The 19730-nt window shown below is 40.9% G+C and overlaps 1 long non-coding RNA gene across 2 annotated transcripts in view; it reads left to right on the forward strand.

Moving 5' to 3' along the window:
• Positions 1-12: 12 nt before the first annotated feature.
• The window catches only part of LOC107383172 (uncharacterized), a 44688-nt gene continuing 24970 nt past the window's right edge, over positions 13-19730 (forward strand). For both annotated transcript variants that reach the window (XR_011521941.1, XR_011521942.1), the window contains exon 1: positions 13-13831. This is a non-coding gene — a long non-coding RNA (uncharacterized lncRNA). The remainder of the gene's footprint in view (positions 13832-19730) is intronic.

Genomic DNA, 19730 nt, shown 5'->3' on the forward strand with positions numbered 1-19730 from the left:
TCATTTCAAGATCCTGGTTCTGGTCTATAGGGCCTTACATGGACAAGCACCATCTTACATTGGTGATCTTCTTAGTCCCTACACCCCCAGCAGGTCCCTGAGGTCCAGTGATCAAAGCCTACTGGTTGTGCAGCACCAGGCTAAAGACCAAAGGTGACAGATCATTTGCTGCTGTGGCCCCCAGACTCTGGAACTCTCTCCCCCTGAGCCTGAGATCAGTGGACTCATTGGTCTCCTTTAAAAAGCAGCTGAAAACTCACTTGTTCAAGCTGGCTTTTGTATGACCTTCATCACCACTTTTTATTCTGCTCTCCCCACCTATTCCACCGTCCTCGGGATCCACTGATTTCCGTCTTTCCTATTCACTCTTTCTCTTTCTTAACATTTTAATCATAATTGTCTATTTTTTGCTTATTTTAAATATGTTTTTAATCATTTTCTAAATTATTTTTTATATTTTTACATGTTTTTGTTTTTGTGAAGCGCCTCGTGATTCATATCTTGAGAGGCGCTATAGAAAAGATCTTTTCTTCTTCTTCTTCGTCTCAAGGCACAACCCAATTGAGCCTGCTTACCAGTGCATCAAGTTTAGTTCAATTAGCCAATTAGTTAAAAGTTTCCTAGTTGAGGAAACCCAGCAGATTACATCGAGTCACTGACTTGTGTCAGATTTTACAGCAATGCCCATACTAAGCAAACGTGTAGCGACAGTGGAGAGGAAGCTCCCCTTTTCGTATTTTAAATCATTTTCTTGAGCCAGTTGCTAAAATGACCCTTTATAAGGTTAATGAAGTCACTCAGATCCCCACCATCCCCTGTGGCCAGAATACCACACTTGCAACTTCAGACTGGTTGGCCACCCCTGCTGTACTAGAAAAAAATGAGCAGACATGCCTGCCACTGCAGTTTGTTCCCAGCATGTTCCCTGCGTGTTTTCAATCACGAGCACAGCTGATTTGTTTGATTTAGAGATGAATCACTTCTGTAGACCCTTAGGAAGGCTGAGGAGACATTTCCGCTGCTAGATTAAGGCGTTAAAATGACGAACGCACAGCGAGGAGATAAGTTTCATTTTCAGTTTAATCACAGAGAATTAATAACAAACATCAGGGGGTGCAAAAAGCAAGCTAAACTGCCTAGCTTTAACAGGAAAAAAAACTCCAACAGAACCTGGCTCAGTATGAACAAGCATCTGCCACGACTCACTGAAGACAGAGCAGACAAATAATTTCTGTAAAAAATAATAAATCAGGTGCGATGGAGCAGAAATAAAAATTAAAAGGTGGGAATGGCGGCCCTAGAGGACCGGGATTAGACACCTCTGGTGTTTTGAAGATACTTTGTGTTTAATTACAAAAACAAATAAGCCATGTTGTATCATGTCTATAGGTTTTCTAAATTTACTGATTTTTGTCTTTTTTATTAACTTTTAAACTAAAGCCTGTAGAGTTTTGGGTTATTCTAAAGCAGGGATTCCCCTGGGGGTGCGAGAGCTGCCGCTAGGGGGTGCGCGAGGTGAACAGTGTAATGGCTGCGGAGCTCAAAGAAGTCTGTCATATGTCACCATTAGCGTAGCCAGAAACTCATCTGTGGGTGGGCCTAAAAAAAGTAGGTGGGCCCAATAAATGTAATTGAAAACAAGTATATTTTGCTTGTGTGTGTGTGTGTGTGTGTGTGTGTGTGTGTGTGTCCTCTGCATGTGCCCTAGCTTCATAATAATAATGCGCTCCAAGCTTCAGCGCTCTGACCTGCACACGCTGTCAATAGCAAGATATGTTCAGTATTTGATCATTTTTAACATGTTGGAGGAATCTGAAGGTGGTGAGTCATTCTGGCAGATTGTAATTAACACCTGTCTCATGCAGGTGTTCTGACATTGTAAACCTCACACACAGAACATTGTGGATGTAACAAAATAACAAGAAATAATTCCCATCTGAGCATTTTAGCATTATTATATTATTATAGTAGCTCACTGACTGTGGGACAGCATTCTAAACGTGTCAGGCTATTAACAGCACGCTGAAGATTTGAAGGTCAGAGTGCGTCTGTCAGAGGTCAGACGCGTTCCAGCGGAACCACGGCTCACAGGTGCACATGTGAGCACATCTGGGCTGGGCAGAAGTAATTTTACAACATTGGTTTAAATAGCGCCAATAACGAGACGCAGTGACTGGAGCGGCTCATGGAGCTGTGCCACACACACACACACACACACACACACAGATTCAATAAGCGCACGTTGCGCAAACTCCGGCGTTGGGCTGTGCCGCGCCGGCTCGCGCCGTCAGACTAAAGGCAGAAATGAGCGCTGCCTCCTCTGTGATAAAAACTTTTAAGATGTTTTATAACAACATTTTTCATTCAAGATCAAATTAAGATATTAGCTTCTATTTTGGGATGATGTATAAAATTCGAGTCCGCTCCAGCCAGTGACTCCTCATGAACCTGACCACAACTCATGTTACAGCAGCATTTGTTATTCCAGTCCGCGTGGCAGCGGATCGCAGATTCAGCCACACCATAAAACAGCAATAAGTCAGTCTGAGGCAAAATTAAACCTCATGGCTATAGCTTTTCCATCTTTTCCCCATAGACATTGGATTACGCACAAGTAGGTGACCAGTTCAGGTTTACGCAGAGCAGAAGGAAGGAGAGAGCTCTGGTTAAACGTTCCTACTTTAAGAAAACCTTTAAATTGCGTTGTTTATTTAAAATTAAATCAAAGGAAATTGTAATGTATTGAATGTTTATTAATTACTATTTAAAAAATGAAGGTGATGGGGGAAAAGGTCGATCATATTTTTTTTAGCCCTGTCTGTCGAGTGACTGTTTAGCTTGATGTCTGATATATATATATATATATGTATATATATATATATATATATATATATATATATATATATATATATATATATATATATATATATATATATATATATATATATATAGACCCATGCCCTGATGTGGGGGCTGGGAGGTGCGTCGACATGGTCGGGACATACTGTAGAAGGGGGTGCTCGGCTAAATAGGTTTGGGAAACGCTGTTCTAAAGCATCAGACTGGCTGAGATGTCCGCTCCTGGAAAGATTGTGCATTTCAAGTAATTTCTCCAAACTTTTTCAAAATAACTTTTTATATGTGCTCTGCTTATGAACAACGACATGAAAGAATATGTAAAATGTTCATCTGAGATGGTTTTTGTATGTATCATTAAAAACTCAACAAGACGAGATGATTTCAGTCATTAAATATGGTGTAATCTTTTTTTAACATGACTGTGTTTGTTCCCCCAAAATTTTTCACTTCATCTGTATTTTTCTTTTTTTAATAACTTCATTATTTTTCCAAAGAGTAGCACAGAGGTGACAGTACTGCATGAATCACTTGTCAACACTTTTGTGATAACACACACACACACACACACACACACACACACACACACACACACACACACACACACTCACAGATGTGACATGCAGAGGGGGATCCAGACCAAGAAAATCATTACCAATTTGTTCCAACATGTTCACATATCTGCACTTAAGCTCATCCCGCTGAATGAAACACACGTACAGTCACACACACATTCAGTTGTGCTCCATTGACAGTATCACTGATTCTCCTCCCCACACTAATCTGGCTCTGTAATTGCCTGCAGTCTGTGTATCCTGGCAACAGTTGGGCTTTAAGTGCTTTATTTTGAACTCAGAACAAAGACTCTTCACTCATTGGTCCCTCACATCTCCATTCTCTTTATTATTACACCTATCATAGGTCTGTTTTTCTCTCTCCTGTTTACAGGCACACACAGTAGTAACATGTAAGTGCCGCAGCTCTGAGGTAAAAGGAAATTGCACTGGCTCTGAAGCCACCTGTCATGTTTGGACCGCTGATCCAGTCAAATCAAACATGTAAATAATGGAACAACCAGGAAATCCTGGGATAACGACATTGGTTTGGATAAATGTTTGTATTTTATTGTTTGACTGTTTAGTTGGAGATGATAAAGCTGGGTTAGTTGAACCAGTGGGAAGCAAAGGACCAAATAAAATGTGATCTGCATACCATTTATTTTTTCTGTTTGAGTCCATTCCGTGAGGACAGTAGGGTGCTGATAGATATTTAAACGGTGTTGCATCCTGACAATATTCAGAGAAATTCTTAAATAATGTGATATGAAAATGTCCACATTTTGATGAATACTTTGTACAGTCAAGTGACTGATTGGATCAATCAATTGTTCATTAATAGATCATCTTCCTACCACAACCACGCAGGCCCAGGGTGCTGTACATGGTGAAGAAGCAAATATAACAAAATAACAATAACATAAAAAATAAAGACAAAAAAGTAACAATGGAAAAAAAAAAAAAACATAAAACAACAAAAACCTTTTTTAAGTTTTGTAAAGAAGTTAATTTACATTTACTTAAGGACCATGAGACATTAAGATTCCATATCGAGTATGGAATCAATCTTACGGACCACTGAGTTATCTAACCAGAAGATTGGAACTTTTTATTGCAGGGATTTTGTAACACGTTGTATTAACTGAGAGACCAGAGAAGAGAGAGTCCTTTAAAACGTTTAAGATGATGTATTTACTAAACAATTTAAACAATTTTAAACAAGACTAACTCTAACTGATGATGGATGCATCTGGTGTAAATGAGGCGTGAGATGAATGGTGTGTGTGTGAGTGATGTTATTATCAGAGCTCTCGTATCCGGAGAAGCAAGTCTGAATGATGTAATGATGTTTTGCTCCTAGCTACGATCAGAGTTTGACCGGAGTAGTTTCATAAACACGAGATGCCATATTGTCGCTTCCACAAATACCCTTGAGATGAGACCTTACAGATCCAGAATGTCAGGTCCTCGGACGCCCCTTTCGGTACAGGAGCCGGTGAAACAGCGTCAACAGTACGACAAACTAGTCTTTGGATTGTCTCCAGGTAAAACGCGACAGGTGGTTCACAGCGTCAAAAAGGGACCCTCTTTGGGTCAGTGAGTTCAGCTTTTATTCTGAAAGGAACCGTTGCTTGGCTGGTAAAATGCAATAGATTTTCTCCAGCTTGTTGGTTCTCAGCTTAAAAAGGGAAGTACAGATGGCCGGGCCGATACTCCGCTTAGCATGCGGTGAACTCCAGTGAGATCTTGAGAACTGAACTAAGATGGCAGAACTGGTTTTATTAATCTGGATGTTTTGATTTCTGGTCGAATCAAAGCTGGCAGATTTATAAACACCACAGAGACTATGCCACGCTTCAGAAAGGAAGGTTCTGATTGGATCAGTAACAGCGATGTGTCATGTGTTTACATTACGTGTATCAGTGTGTCTGGTGCACTAGATTAAAGTCATTTACTTATTAAAGCATATTAATCATCACATTTTTATTCCACAGATCGGTCGACATTGTACTATTGACTAACACTTGTTTTGATTAGCTTTACTAAAAATAGAATTCTTTGATTTAATAAAAGAAAAGAGTCTTATGTTCATTCTTCTCTTGCTGGAAAGTAAACAGTTTTAGAAGCAAATGCATGACCTTGAGGCAGTCTCATGCACTCGAGCACTGTGTCAGAGACATCTGTGGAGAGAGGTTAAATAACCTTGGAGGAATAGCTCCTTCATCACGTTACACTTTCAATCAGGGTTCTGTTACAAAAGCTGAAAAAACGAAGGGTGTTTCTCAATGTCAAGACGATGTCTTGCGAGGCCAGGCGCCTTACTTATGAGGACACTGTCCTTTCTTGGTCAAAGAAAACGATTAAATGGAACAGACTTGCATCGTGACACGGGAGATAACGTCATATTTTACACGTATTAGTTTCAATACAAATATATAACGAGCCTTTTACTTTTTAAATTGTGTATATATTTGTTAAATTAAATACATAAGCAAGTTATTACTGCTAGCCACCGAAGCTGCAACCACTAAGCAACTAACCAACCATAGATAACTTCTTTGGATCTAAAATATAAACATTTTAAATTAGTTGACTTACTTTTAAACTTGAAATTTGCCCCCGAAGTAGCTGCCGGCGTCTGATCCGCCATCCTTTTGAAAATGCAGCGGTGTATTCTGGGAAATTTTTTACCAAGGCTAGGCTACAAGACATCTCCCGTGGATCCTTGCTCAGCTAGCTAAATGGCTAACAAACGGAGAACACACCTTGGTAGAACATGAACATTAGAACACGTCTTGGCGGCTCCTGATGACGTTTCTCCTAGGCAACTGGGGCTGGGCCAAGACATCAAGGCGAGGTTCCTTGGCATTGAGAAACACCCAAAGACTGTTTAATCTCAAAAAGAATTTGGTTCCAAAGTATAAGAGCTAAATGTGCAGTGACCCTAAACTGGGCCTGTTCACTGGACACGTAAGCAGCGCATAACGCCTGTGAAGCACAAGCAGCAGTTAGCTGCCATTAAAGTGGATACGAAGCGTCACGTTTTGGACGTGTCCCAGAAGCGTAGGGACACATTGTTTGCACTCTGAGTCTATTTTTTATGCTCCAAGATTCCAGAAGGTGTCAAGCTCAGCAGTCAAACATAAATGTAGTGTAAAACATCCAGAAACTTTCAAAATTAAAGTCGTGCAAATTTCCTGTCGCTTAAAGGTGCATTATGTAGAAATAGAGTAAAAATGACATCCTGTGGTAAAATGTGGTTACTGCAACCACTTTCAACAACTCTGGAGCATTTTGTCAACTATCGTCAAATTACAATTGCGGGCGCTGCAGTATTAGCTCGCAGGAGACACGGCAACCCCACACTCACTGATGGTAAACAGTAGTTACGTGCCTCCTGCCTTTGTTGTGAAAGGGGAAAAACTGACGATCTCAGCAGCCAGATAGATACGAAATATGTTTCAGTATAACCGTCCTTCCAAATTAACTAAAACATTGGACTTTTTTGGGATTTTCTCACTGTAAAATTCTCAATATATTCTTACATACTGCACCTTTAACTTGTAAAAAACTATGTCATTACCTCTAAAACCCCCGTTACTGAGGTAAACAGAACAGAAAATGCACCACAGACCTGTTTAGATACATGCTGCCATCTTTTTCCTTGCTTGTTTTCACATGATCTGCCAAAATCACGCGTGGTCTTGCTATTCTCCAGTGACTGAGACCTCACGGGAGAACGCTTTAACTGCCATTGCACGTCTGAAACGCTCCAGGTGGGAAGGGAGCTTGCAGGCAAAATGTGTCTATTACGTTACACACAGCTTATTATTCCAGTGAGAAGGCGGGATAATCTCGACTGCCAAAATGAAGGAAGTAAAAATAATATTTTTGCAAACATTTTGAACAGTTCAGTTACTAAATGAAAATCAAAAGCTGTCCAAAAAGTGTGAACTGTAAACCGTGTTTATGTAAAAAGTATAAAAGATCAAAATTCTCGTTCAGTCTAGTAAGTTTAGTCCAACTTTCTGTGACCTGTTTAAATTTTGAATATTTTTACTGTTAAGACACCTGGAGATATAGAGCAAAAGTGGATTTTGGTCTGTTTCACTGAAAACTCATTTATTTAGAATTTTCTCACAGACTTTTGCTAATTTTGTCAACATCATATAAAGTCCTGCTACCAACTTCCATAGCAGACCATACCTGATTTACAGACGAACCTCTAAAAATTTGAAAATGGTGCCAAAGTGATTTTTTTTTCACTAATTCTAATTAAAAGATAAAGCAAATACATGAGACACTCATTAAATACAAAGAGGCTTTTTCATGCGTGTATTTGTTATAATTGTGTGTAGTGATTCAAAAGTTGCATCTTACATAAGAAACCATCAAAGGTGAGATTCCATAGAAAATATGGAATTAATTTGATGTATCTTTGAATACTACCTTTAAACAGAAGATCGGAACTTTTTATTGCAGGGATTAGGTAACACTTCATAATAACCCAGAGTCAAAAGATAGAGACAAGTTTTAAAGTTTAAGAAGATTTATTTCTAAACAAGTTAAAACAAGGCTAACTCTAACTCTAAACACTCTATGTGATGAATGGATCTAGGTTGTGAATGAGGCAAGATGGATGTTTTAATGTGGAATGTTGTTATCAGAACTCTCGTTTCCAGAGAAGCATTCGTTTTGTGTGGGAGCGAATGTTTTTGCTCTAAACTATAGTCGTAGTTAAAAAAAAACACATTCAGACGCTATCTTGCCGCGCCACATACCCTTAATGGAGACCTCCGTTGTAGATCCAGAATGCCAGGTCCTCGGACCCGCCTTTGTAACGGAGACGGTGAAACAGCGTACGGTACGACAGACTAGTCTTGGGATTGCCTCCAGTTAAGCGGCAGTTGTTGACTGCGTCAGCGGGACCCTGAAGGGTCAGTGAGTTCAGCTTTTACTCTGAAGGAGCGTTGCGTCAGGTGTAGCTTGCAACATGTTTATTTTCCAGCTTGTCGTTAGGTTCTTTGTGATTAAAAAATTATGAGTGGCCGGCTCGCAACTCTAGAACGTTTGAACTGAGTTAAGGGTGACGTGGGAATTAGTTTTATAATTCAGATGTTTTGATTTATGGTCGAATCAGAATGTGACAACAAAAATAAACACCGCACAGATTATGCCACAAGTCAGAAAGGAAAGCTCTGATTGGAGAGACAAAGGAATGTGTCATGTGATCTTAACATTACGTGTGATCAGTCTAGTGTGTAGTTTAAAAGTTATATTACTTATTAAAATACTATCATAGGCTTATAATATCAAGTAATTAATATTCTCATTTCACAGATTGATTTAACATCGAGCTTTACATGATTATTTGGACTAACAAAGTTATTTGATTATTATTTAATAGAGTTCTTCTGATCTTCTCTTGAGCTGTAGGGGGGAGGCAAATAGCTATTTAAGACAGTTTAGATGCAGAGGCATCAAAGGCCTTGAGCAATATCTCACGGAGATAAGTTCTTCATGAGGAGAGAGGGGAAAACAGTCCCTTCATGGTGCTACATGTGATAATGATGGTTTACAACTTATGAAAACTACAAATCGAAGCCTCAGCTAATTAATTCAAAAGCACCTGCAAATTCCCGAGCCTTTATATGGTCTCTCAGTCTAAGATGGAATACTGACATTGACTTTTGCACCATTTTCTCATTTTTCAAGTTTTACCTGCAAATACATGTTTTGATGTATAATTTTCCATGTTTAAACAACTGTGAAAGCCAATAAAAAACTTTCAACAGGATAGTATTAAATGTGCTTCATTGCTTTTGCATTGACACCCTTAATTTTAAGGAGATATTATTCCATCACCAGTTTTACAGATGTTTAGCATCTGTATTGTATCACAGTCAGAGCAGATGGTCAGGCAACAATCAGGTATTATTTAATAACTTTGCAAGGTGTTCAATTTGTAAAGGTGTCATGTTGTGTTCAAGGAGAAAAATGAAGCCACAACATTGATGTTTTGATGAAACCAGACCTCTGTTTGGAGGTCACCGCCCATTGGATGCCCATTTCTGTCTTTGGAATCAGGTTCACAAACAATAACAACAAAGAGGTTAGGAATGAGTCTGCTGTTGAGGAGTATCACGGTGTCTCTTGTCTGATAGTAGAATGGAGCATTGGACATGGACCAGCAGATCAGGGCTTCGTTCTCAAGAATGAGGGTGCTTCTCCGGCTTTTTGGGGGGGAAATGACAGCTGAGTCAACAGGCAAAGCTTAAAATGTATATCCAAGATCCTAGAGGGGCCAAAATGGGTTTCTTCCATAAAGAGACACAGGGAGAAAACTCTGGATTCTATCAACTGGGGGGAGCTAGGAGAGTTGCTCTTCAGTATCGATAGGAGTCAACTGAGGCGGCTCAGGAATTTGATGAAGATGCCTCTGGGTCATCTTCCCTCAGATGTCTTTTACCCCCAAATTCCACTACCTCCGCTCCGCTCCGGTCCGCCCCCGCCTTCCGCAGCCGCTCGCTTCTGAACTCAATTTTTACTGCTACCCGCTCTACAACGGCTCCGCTCCGGTGCGGAGACCTGAGGTGGGCAAACAAGCATGTGTGGGATTTTCGAGATCTTGCGATACAGTCCGAGCAATAAACGCGGAAGTTAGATCCAAACACCCGTTGTGTGGGAGCAAGGGCGTCAGTTTGTTTTCAGAATTGCTGGGGACAATAGCCATACACTTGAGTGGGGCTTAAAAATTGCTGGGGACAATAAAGTAGGCTAGCACAGGGGTCGGCAACCCGCGGCTCTGGAGCCGCATGCGGCTCTCGGTGGTTGTAAAATAATGAATGGATATTTAAATAAAATGCTTTATATTTTACTGCATTAATTTTACATCTGTATGCCAATTCTAAATGTAAAGATTGTCTGCGTAAACCTGAACAGGTCCAACCCGGTCTGTGAGACCGGGTTGACGCGTCACGCTTGTGCGTAATCATGCGCTTCTGAGCTGCTTTCCGACCTTCCCCACCTACAAAGTTTAATTACAACAATCAAACGTGACAGAGCCTGGATTTGTATTCTGAACAGTCTAAACATGTTTTAAAAAGAAACGTATGACAAAAGTGGCACCTGCTCAGTAAAACCACCAATAGGGTGAATATTGAAGGCAGAGACGGGCTACAGCTTCTGGATCCACTTTATTTAATCGTTTTATTGATTATCTTTTTATGAAAGATAACTTTGACGTACACGAGTGACCAGGCGCGTTGCAAGCTTTTCAAAAGTGTGGGGGATGTTGTCTGTGCCTAAAATAATTTCATGTTATTCATCTTGTTAGTTTAATTTCCGTAATAGCGGAGCAGGTACGAATTTTAGACGCGTCACGCACGTCTCCGTTTTAAACATGTTAAAACTGTTCAGAATACAAATCCAGGCTCTGTCTCGTTAGATTGGTGTAACTAAAGTTTGTACCGAATGAAACTTTACATTAAACCATGTTGAAAAGAAAAGGATCCCATTAAATCGTTTCCCCCTCATTTACAGTCACGGACTACAGCGCAGTGCGTGTGGCTCTGGGGTTAATCAAGTTTAATTGTTTCTCGTTGCAACAATCTTCACAAGAAGGCAAAACAGTTAAATGACAGGTTACAGATATTTCCATTTGACTGTTTATTTTGACGGATAAACTCAAGGATGTTGGTTGATTTCCTCCCACTGAAGCGGTCTGGAAACTCGGTCTCTCTGAGGAATGTGTCACTTGGAAAAATGTTATTTTTATGAAATTATGAAAGTTTGGCTGAATAGCGCTTGTTCCTGTCTCCAATATGGAGACACATGACGCATCCAGTCGCCTCTTCAGCTCAGAAAGCACCTGTAGAGACATTTGATCACGCACAAAGTTTATGTGGAGCAGAAGCGGTCGGGCCACGGCAGGTGAAACGTTCCTAGCCTACATGAAGTGAAACTGTTTAATTTTAACATTAATATGTTACTGGACACGCTGGTCTGGTTGGTTAGACCAGTGTTGGAAGTGGAAAACACACACACACACACACACACACCAATTAACATAATGCTGATAGCGTGGACTAGAAGACAGGTGATGGTTTACGTATTTAGATGATGATCAGGCTGCTGTAAAATGTAATCTCCATCCACATCCAGACACAATTATCCTCTATTCTTTCTCTATTTGCTCTGCTCTTGTCTGGGCTGACGTAGCTGACGGTGCGCGCAGTGCGCCTAGTGGCTGTGATGCACATTTTACGCATTTGGAGAGGTGGGCTGGATGCTTTTCTTTTACTGGAAGATGGTCCACTTAACGCACGGGTGTAGACTACATATTAATGACAAATGAATGAAAATTAAATTGTGAGTTTTTACTTCATATTTTAGAAATAAAAATGACGGGGGAAAACATTTATGAAGTCTTTTTAAACGAAATTTTCTAGCGCGACCTGCCTGCTTCACTTAAGTCACTGCTTATTAAGGTCCGTCCAAAATTACCGTGGCCCACCCAAAAATGAAAACCTGGCGCTGCGCCAGTTATAAACCTCTGCAAATTATTGTTCTTCACTTGATCAAACTCAGACTTTGTACAGCTAATGTCAAGATGTAAAATTATGAATTCAGTCGAGCTCTAAGTCCCTCCCTCTCCTGCTCTCCTGGAAACCCGACATCAGCTGTCAGAAGCGGAGGTGAAGAAGGAGATGAGGCAAACAGAGTGAGTGTGACATAAAGAAACCAGACTGGTGTGGAGGTGAGCAAAACAGAAGGAAAATTGTGGGTGTTGAATCCCCCACGGGTGCGACGCCCATGCGAGCGACCGGTAACGGCTGCTGTCACCTGGTTGTGAGCAGCTCTCTGCTGTCTGAGGGTAGGCCCCGCCCACAACGCCGCGGCTACTGCGGTGTTTTCTTTACTGTGGGAAACGGGTAATAATGGCTCTTTGATGGGAACAGGTTGCCGACCCCTGGTATAAGATCTGAGCTGGTAAAACAAAAATCCTCATCAGCAGGCTTTTTTGAAAGTGGGGGGGACACAGCTGCCAACCACAAATTTTGTCGGGGACATGTCCCCGGCGTCCCCGGTTAAAATGACGCCTATGTGTGGGAGAAGCATCGGCATGAACTGTTTAATCTGCCCATCATTTGTGTTGAGAGATCAGCAGTGTTTGGATCAACAAAGTGTGACTACTTTGATAGTGGAAACTGTATTTATGGCTTACTTTTGTGCATTTAAACTTCAGCCGCCATTGATAGTTGTTAAAAGTTGTTAAACCTGTGCATATGAAACAAAAAACGCATTTTGTTGATCGATTTATTGTTAAAAACGGAAGTTGTGTTTGCTCCTTTTCCTGTTGAGCGGTTGTGATTTCTGTCCATTTACTGCGGAGGTGCTCCGGCGTCCGGCAAAAATAGGATCGATTCTATTTTTGCCGGACGCCGGAACAGAGGGCGGCACACGGCGCCGCACTGCCGGAGCACGGTCGCAGTAGTGGAATTGCTCTGATTGAGTACAACGGGACTGATTTTGCCCCGGCGTTCGTGTCGGAGCGGAGCGGAGGTAGTGGAATTTGGGGGTTAGACATGCCCCACTTGGGAGGTGGCCCCTGAAAGTACCCAGAACTTGGTGGGATTATACATCCCTCTGGGCTTTTAATGTTAGTTCAGTCATGGGTGTTTTGTGCATGTAGAAACAGTTTCAGATGTTTGAGTTCAGCTCATGAAAAATGAGAGCAAAAACAAAAGTATTGCATTTATATTTTTGTTCAGTGCAGTAAGGAAGAGTAGTGGGCCAATATCACGCCCCTGAAGTACTCCATTAATAACATTATCCTATGCCCCATACTAGGTTTCTGTCCCTACAGGAGGAACTGTAAATTACCTGAACTTCCTTTGCTGATCCTTTTTTGTAATAGCTGTATTTTATTTGAAGTGCTTTGGTAAAAATAGTTGATATTTTACTTTTAAAGTAATCACAAAACATCAATGATGTTCCCTCATCCTGTTGTGTCCAATTATGGTTAGTAGACGATGCATTTTCGCCATCGTGATTGTTTTTCTCAGGTTTCGTGTACGTAGAACAGGCACGTGCAGAGGGGGGTGCGGAGGGTGCTTGAGACCCTGCCCCTTTTGTCCGAAGTGCCCAAAGTGCCCTTTTTCCGGTCGTTCGTCAGATTTTACCATACAAATCTGTTATACTGTGATACAAATCGGGCACTAGGACCATGCGGAGGCAGCCGCCTCAAGCTGAAGGCTATTTTCCCTTAGACCCGCCTACAAGCTCACTGATTGGCTCTGCCGCATCCTACTAACGTGTGATTGGTTGTCCTTGCTGTCGCTCTACCTTGTAGCCATGGAGACGACAGACCGGTGTTTTCCCTGCGGACAGGAGTCTGCGGTTCATCTACAGTACCTGTAAGTTTTTTTTTCTGCCTGCTTCACGTCAGCTGGATAGATTTTAATATCAGAGCTTTTGTTTACGTGCGTTTGAGTCCGTGGTTAGTGTGTGTGGAGCAGAGTCAGGTAGCTGCATGAGACACTAAATGAGACAGAGACTTCTCCTGAAGTGTTGCAGAAACTCTCAAAGAATCACGGGTGTGTCTCACTCTAGATTCTCCAGGTCATAACTTCTGAATTACTAATCGAATAAAAATACTTCAAACGGTTTCTAAAAGTACATGAAACGAGCTTTCCAACGAGGTATTACATGATGTAATTCATGTTACTCCAAAAATCGCTATTAGAAGGAAACCAGCTTTGCAGCGTCAGAAAGAAACGGGGCGAACCGCGACGGGAGAGCACAGAACCGAAAGGAGGAGATGATCTGATCATCTTCATCATCAGCTTTTATAAAGTTATGGAAACGTCATGAATAAAATCCACCTGGTTGGTCAGGTGTCCCAGAAGGCTGTTTCTGTAGATGGTGACATGAGGAGGGACAGATTAAAGTCACACTGGTTTTTATTTGAACACTCAACTGTTTACTAAATGATTCAGCTTCATTCCAGCATTATTTATACTTACAATAAATATTTATTTAGCTGAAAATATCATTTTATCAGTGCAGAATTTTATTAGTTGACTTTTTGTAATGAAATATTTAGATTTAACCTTTTATCTGCTTATTGATCTTCATAATCCTGGTAGAAATGTAGCTACAGCTGTGAAGTAGCCTATGAGTGTTATTTTATGATACCTAGTATTTATTTTACTGTATCCCGTTCTCTGGACCAGAGCGTAGACCTGTGGTCACAGACAGGCTGCAGTCATTAAACTGGTTAACATGAGGTCAGGGGTCAAACTGTTTTCTGAGTGTTTGCAACACAGTTCTGAGTTTAAATAGTTCTTTTGACATAGTTAGCTCAAGTCATTTTGAAGTTCCTGTTTAGTAATAAATGTAAAGAAAATTCAAATCTGTTTTTTTTTTCGTTTAAGCTGCAGTTTTACAGACTTTAATAAACATAAACACAAATACAAACCAGACACTGAAAGCTGAGGCTGTTCTGAAAAAAGGAGCAGAGTTACAAACATTTTACACTTTTATTACAATTTTAAAGCCATAAAACAAAAAAAATACTTGTTATATTTATGGTCATAAGAGGGTTAAATGTGATAAATTTTCCGCCTCCCACAAAGAGATGGTAAAATTGAATGTGAGCATAATTATGTACGTTTTATTACTTTATTATGTATTTTTTATTATTGACTATTAATCCAAAGAGTTCAGATGAAGGCAACTGGACTTCTTTAGTTTCTTTCAAACATTTCACTTCTCCTCTGAGGAGCTTTGTCAGTTCTAACTGGAATATGGGAGAGTCAAGCTCATAAGCTGTAGCTGTCTGTTGTTATTTAAAGAGCAGAAACTACTCTGAGTACCCCGCCTCTCCATCTCCTGATGAGTCGTTAGCCTCTATTGGTGGTGAGTCATCGTGTTGATTAGATGCAGGAAGGTGTGATCTAGACTGAAACTGAATGAGATTCAAAAAAAAGTTCTAATCTTTTAACAACGCTGTTGGTCCTCTTGGTCCTTGTTCCGGTTTTCTAAAACCCTGTGTTAAAAACCTTGGTGTGTTTTTAGATGGTTCTTGTAATCTTTACAGACAGGTGAGTGCAGTGGTCCAATAAGGTTTTTATCATTTAAGGCAGATAGCAAAGGTGAAGCCATACCTTCCTGCTAATGTCCTCGAACATGTCATCCACCTGTTCGTGTCTTGCCGATTGGACCACTGCAACTCCCTGTATTCTGGCCTGGACCAGTCCTCCCCACACCGACTTCAGCTGGTCCAAAATGCAGCGGCTTGCTTGCTGACTGGAACCAGTAAGTGGGATCACATAACCCCGGTTCTGGCCTCTCTCCATTGGCTTCCTGTCTCTTACAGGATCCGTTTCAAATTTGTACTTTTTGTTTTTAAATCCCTTCATGGCCTGGCCCCAGTTTACATCTCTGAGCTGCTGTCCGCTTACGTCCCTGCCAGAACCATGAGGTCCAGCTCTCAAGCTCTTTTAACAGTTCCAAAAACCCGCCACAAGACTCGCGGCGACAGAGCGTTCTCTGTGGTTGGGCCCAAACTGTGGAACAAGCTACCTCTCAACATCAGGACCACACAGAGTCTAGAGCATTTTAAATCCCTTCTTAAGACGCAATTTTTTGATTTGGCTTTTAATGCAGGCTGACTTGAGCATCTTAATAGTTTTTAACAGTTTTTATCATAGATTGTGACTGTTGTGTGCTCATCTTATTTTAGGTTTTTATTGTTGATTTGTTGTATCTTGACTTGTTTTACCTTGTACAGCGCTTTGGTGTAGCTGTGCTGCTGTAAATGCGCTCTGTAAGTAAAATTGACCTTGACCTTGACCAAAGCTGCATTATTGGTTCTAGAAAGGTGAAATCTAAGCCCCTCCCCTATTTGAAGTGGGGTTTTCACGTTTTGACATAGATAGCTTCTTTTACTCCTCTCTCAAATCATCTATCTTCTCTGTCCAGAATGTGGACTTTGTCATCTTCAAAGGTGTGTCCCTTGTCCTTCAGGTACAGGTGGACTGCAGAATTTTGACCTGAAGAGGCGGCTCTCCTGTGTTGTGTTATGTTCTTGTGTAATTGTTGTTTAGTTTCTCTAATGTAAACATCTGGACAGTGCTCCTACACTGGACTGCATAAACGACCCCACTGAGCTTCTGTTTGGGTGTTTTGTCTTCTGGATGGACCAGGTTCTGTCTGAGGGTGTTGTTGGGTTTAAAGTTTACCGGGATGTTGTGTTTGGAGAAGATTCTTCTAAGTTTCTCTGAGACTCCTGCCACGTATGGGATGATGGTGCCTTTGTGTAAAGGGTGGTGTTGTTAGGTTGGTAGCAGAGCTCTCATGTTTAGTGTTAAGTTCAGTGAGATCATGGAATGGGATCAAGAATTTTCTACTGACAGGAAAAAGATCTCAGCTAACATAGCCGTAGATCACACTGGATAAGTCTCTGTGGGTGCATTTATTTTACATTTATTTTACTACCTCTTACTAGAGCTGTCTTTAGTAGGTGCAAAATATCTTTGGTTGTACACCTGTGCGATAGCAATAAAGTATCTTGATTTCTGTTAAATGTACTTCCTGAATGAGTGACCTTTTCAGGCTAAAACAACAAAATGACAAATACAGACAGAAGGATGACTTATTCCTTTTATAATGCGTTGCATCACCACCTGGTATCAGAACAGGACTCAGTGTTGGAAGATAATCAAAAATCAAACAACTTGGACTCGGATCAGGGGCAAAAATGTGGTTGTAACATCTCTAGATATAAGTCAGCTTTATAAACTAAAACTATTATTTATGAACTAACATTAACACTAATGACACTAATTTATATATTTTTATTATGTTGTTTGAACCCAAGGGTCTCATTATCTGAATTTTCTAACTTATTGGATTGCTCTATAAGTGCCCCTTTTTTTACTTTGAGCACCCGCCCCGTCAAAGGTCTCTGCACGGCCCTGACGTAGAAAATAAATCCGTAACAATCTGTTTACTCCTTGAGGTGGTGTTAATAAACCTATGGCCTGTTGTCTGTCTCAGGCTTAGCTGAGTGAAAACAGTAATAAACAATCCTTTGGTGGGACATGTCATTTCGACCTAGGGATGATAGTTGACTGGAGGGGTGAGAGTTCTGTGACCATGTTTATATTTAAAAGCTAGCTTGTTTTGCTGATTTTCTATTGCAGTTGCTCAAAATCCAGTACAGATGTATAGAAAATAATTCTAACAAAGGCAAATGTCTATAAAAAATTAAACAGAGCCTTAAAGTTTTAACTATCATCAGACACTAAAAAGTGTTATTGGATGTACCCTACTTTAGTCATGTGTGTTTACGTTTAGGATCTCCATCCCATTAACACGACTGGTACTTCCCCCAAAGACATTCGTATCAGTTTCCTAATCATCTATTTACGTAAGCAACCCCCCACTTCCATTTTTGGTTCTTTTTTTAAAACACAGGAAAGGCTTTTCTTTACCTTGCTAACGTTTCGTTTGCCGACTGCAAAACTTCCTCAGAGCTGACGCTGATGGTGCGTCACTTCCTATTCCGTTTATTCGCAGGCAGCAGAGGACGTTGTCGCCCTCTGCTGCCTGCACTCCCCTGTCCGATGATGCAGTCCCATGCACGATCCATCTGTTCATGGTCCCACATCCACGTCTCCTTATCTCTATGGCTTCTTTTATCCATCTTTTGTATTTCTGTTGTTCGGTGTTTATGATCCTTGTGTTGTCCCAGTCCATTACATGGTTTTCTCTTGTGCAGTGATCTGTTACGGCTGATTTCTTTATTGTGCTTTCTGCTTCTTGTTTTGCTGCTCTTGTGTGTTTTTGACTTGTTTCTCTCTCGCACTCCTTTCTATGTTCTATTGTTCGTGTGTTGAGTTGGCGTCCGGTTTCTCCTATGTATGTTTTATTGCAGAGTTTGCATGGGATTTTGTAAACAAGTCCACATTTATGCCCAGCTGGTATCTTGTCTTTTGGTTGTACTAGTCTGTTTTCCTTTGTTTATTGCCCATGTCGGATATCCGCAGGTCTTTAAAGTGTGTTGTATGTGTTTGTCCTCTTGTTAACGGTCTCTTTCTTCTGTTACCATGTTTGCTCGGTGATATAATGTTTTGATTACTGACATTTTGTGTATGGTGGGGTGTTCTGATGTCCATAATAAATATTGGTCTGTGTGTTGGTTTTCTTTATGTGTTTATGTGTGTTTACTTCCTCCAACAAGTGGACCACAGCGTCGTATACAACAATGCTAAAAGTAAAATACAAAGTGTCTTCAAACGATCTGACTGAGATGTGTTGTGTGAGGTATCTGTGTGTTACGTGTGCTGTGAATGTGTATGTGTGTAAGCTGTATTTTTGCCTGTTTGAGGACATTGTGTTACTTTTGGTGGGATGACTCACCATTGTGACTGTGAGTCATCTCATCTCCCAAGTCACACACCAACCAGAGAGACACCTAATGTTCGCCAGTCGAGACAGAATGTACCCGAACACGTGCAGCTCAGGTCACGACTTCTCATCACTGATCCGCTTGGTTCTTCAAAAACATTTACTCCTTTTCGTTTAGCGCAGGGTTTTCACAAACTGAAATAAAACATCCTGGTAAGTAAAATCAATATGCAAGATATATAAATAAGGATCTATTATCTTTATGGTGTAAAATAATATGAATATTAACATTAAAATCAACTAAAACAAAACTCTGTTCCCCTGTCATGTTTTTCTCATTCTAATGAAATAATGAACACAAAATGTGGGCAACCACACTAACTTCCAAACCTTCTACTCCAGGTTTCCAGCTGTAAACAATACTTTTAGAGTATCATGGCTGATTCGGGAGCATCATTGGCGTGTGTGTAAGTGTGCATAATGAGATAGAAAGTGAAAGCAGAGCCAGTTGTGGAAATGGAAGCTGCTACGCTCCACTGCTTGCAACGCTTTGGAGTGTGAGTCATTCTGCTGAGGGAGCTGAGGATTGGGCTGCAGTCTGCTCAGATGATTGGCAGGCACTGCTGTCCAAGTGTGTGCCAGTGTGTATGTGTGTGTCCTTTGTGTTTGTGTTCTTGGGAGTTGGCTGCACAGGTGTGATGCAACAGACATCTCATCTGGTATTTCAGTTTTATTTAGAGGAATGTAAAGTTCTCCAGCCAAGCAGCCGCGTCCTGATGGGCTGAACTGGGGGATGACTAATGCAGAGATGTGTGTGATGTGAATTGTTAACTCCTCTCCTTGTTGGAGATGAGATGATAAAAGTGGTTCGAGTTGGTAATGAAGCTCAGCCCGTGGGTT

Source organism: Nothobranchius furzeri, chromosome 11 (genome assembly GCF_043380555.1).
Source record: "Nothobranchius furzeri strain GRZ-AD chromosome 11, NfurGRZ-RIMD1, whole genome shotgun sequence".
Classification (NCBI taxonomy): domain Eukaryota; kingdom Metazoa; phylum Chordata; class Actinopteri; order Cyprinodontiformes; family Nothobranchiidae; genus Nothobranchius; species Nothobranchius furzeri.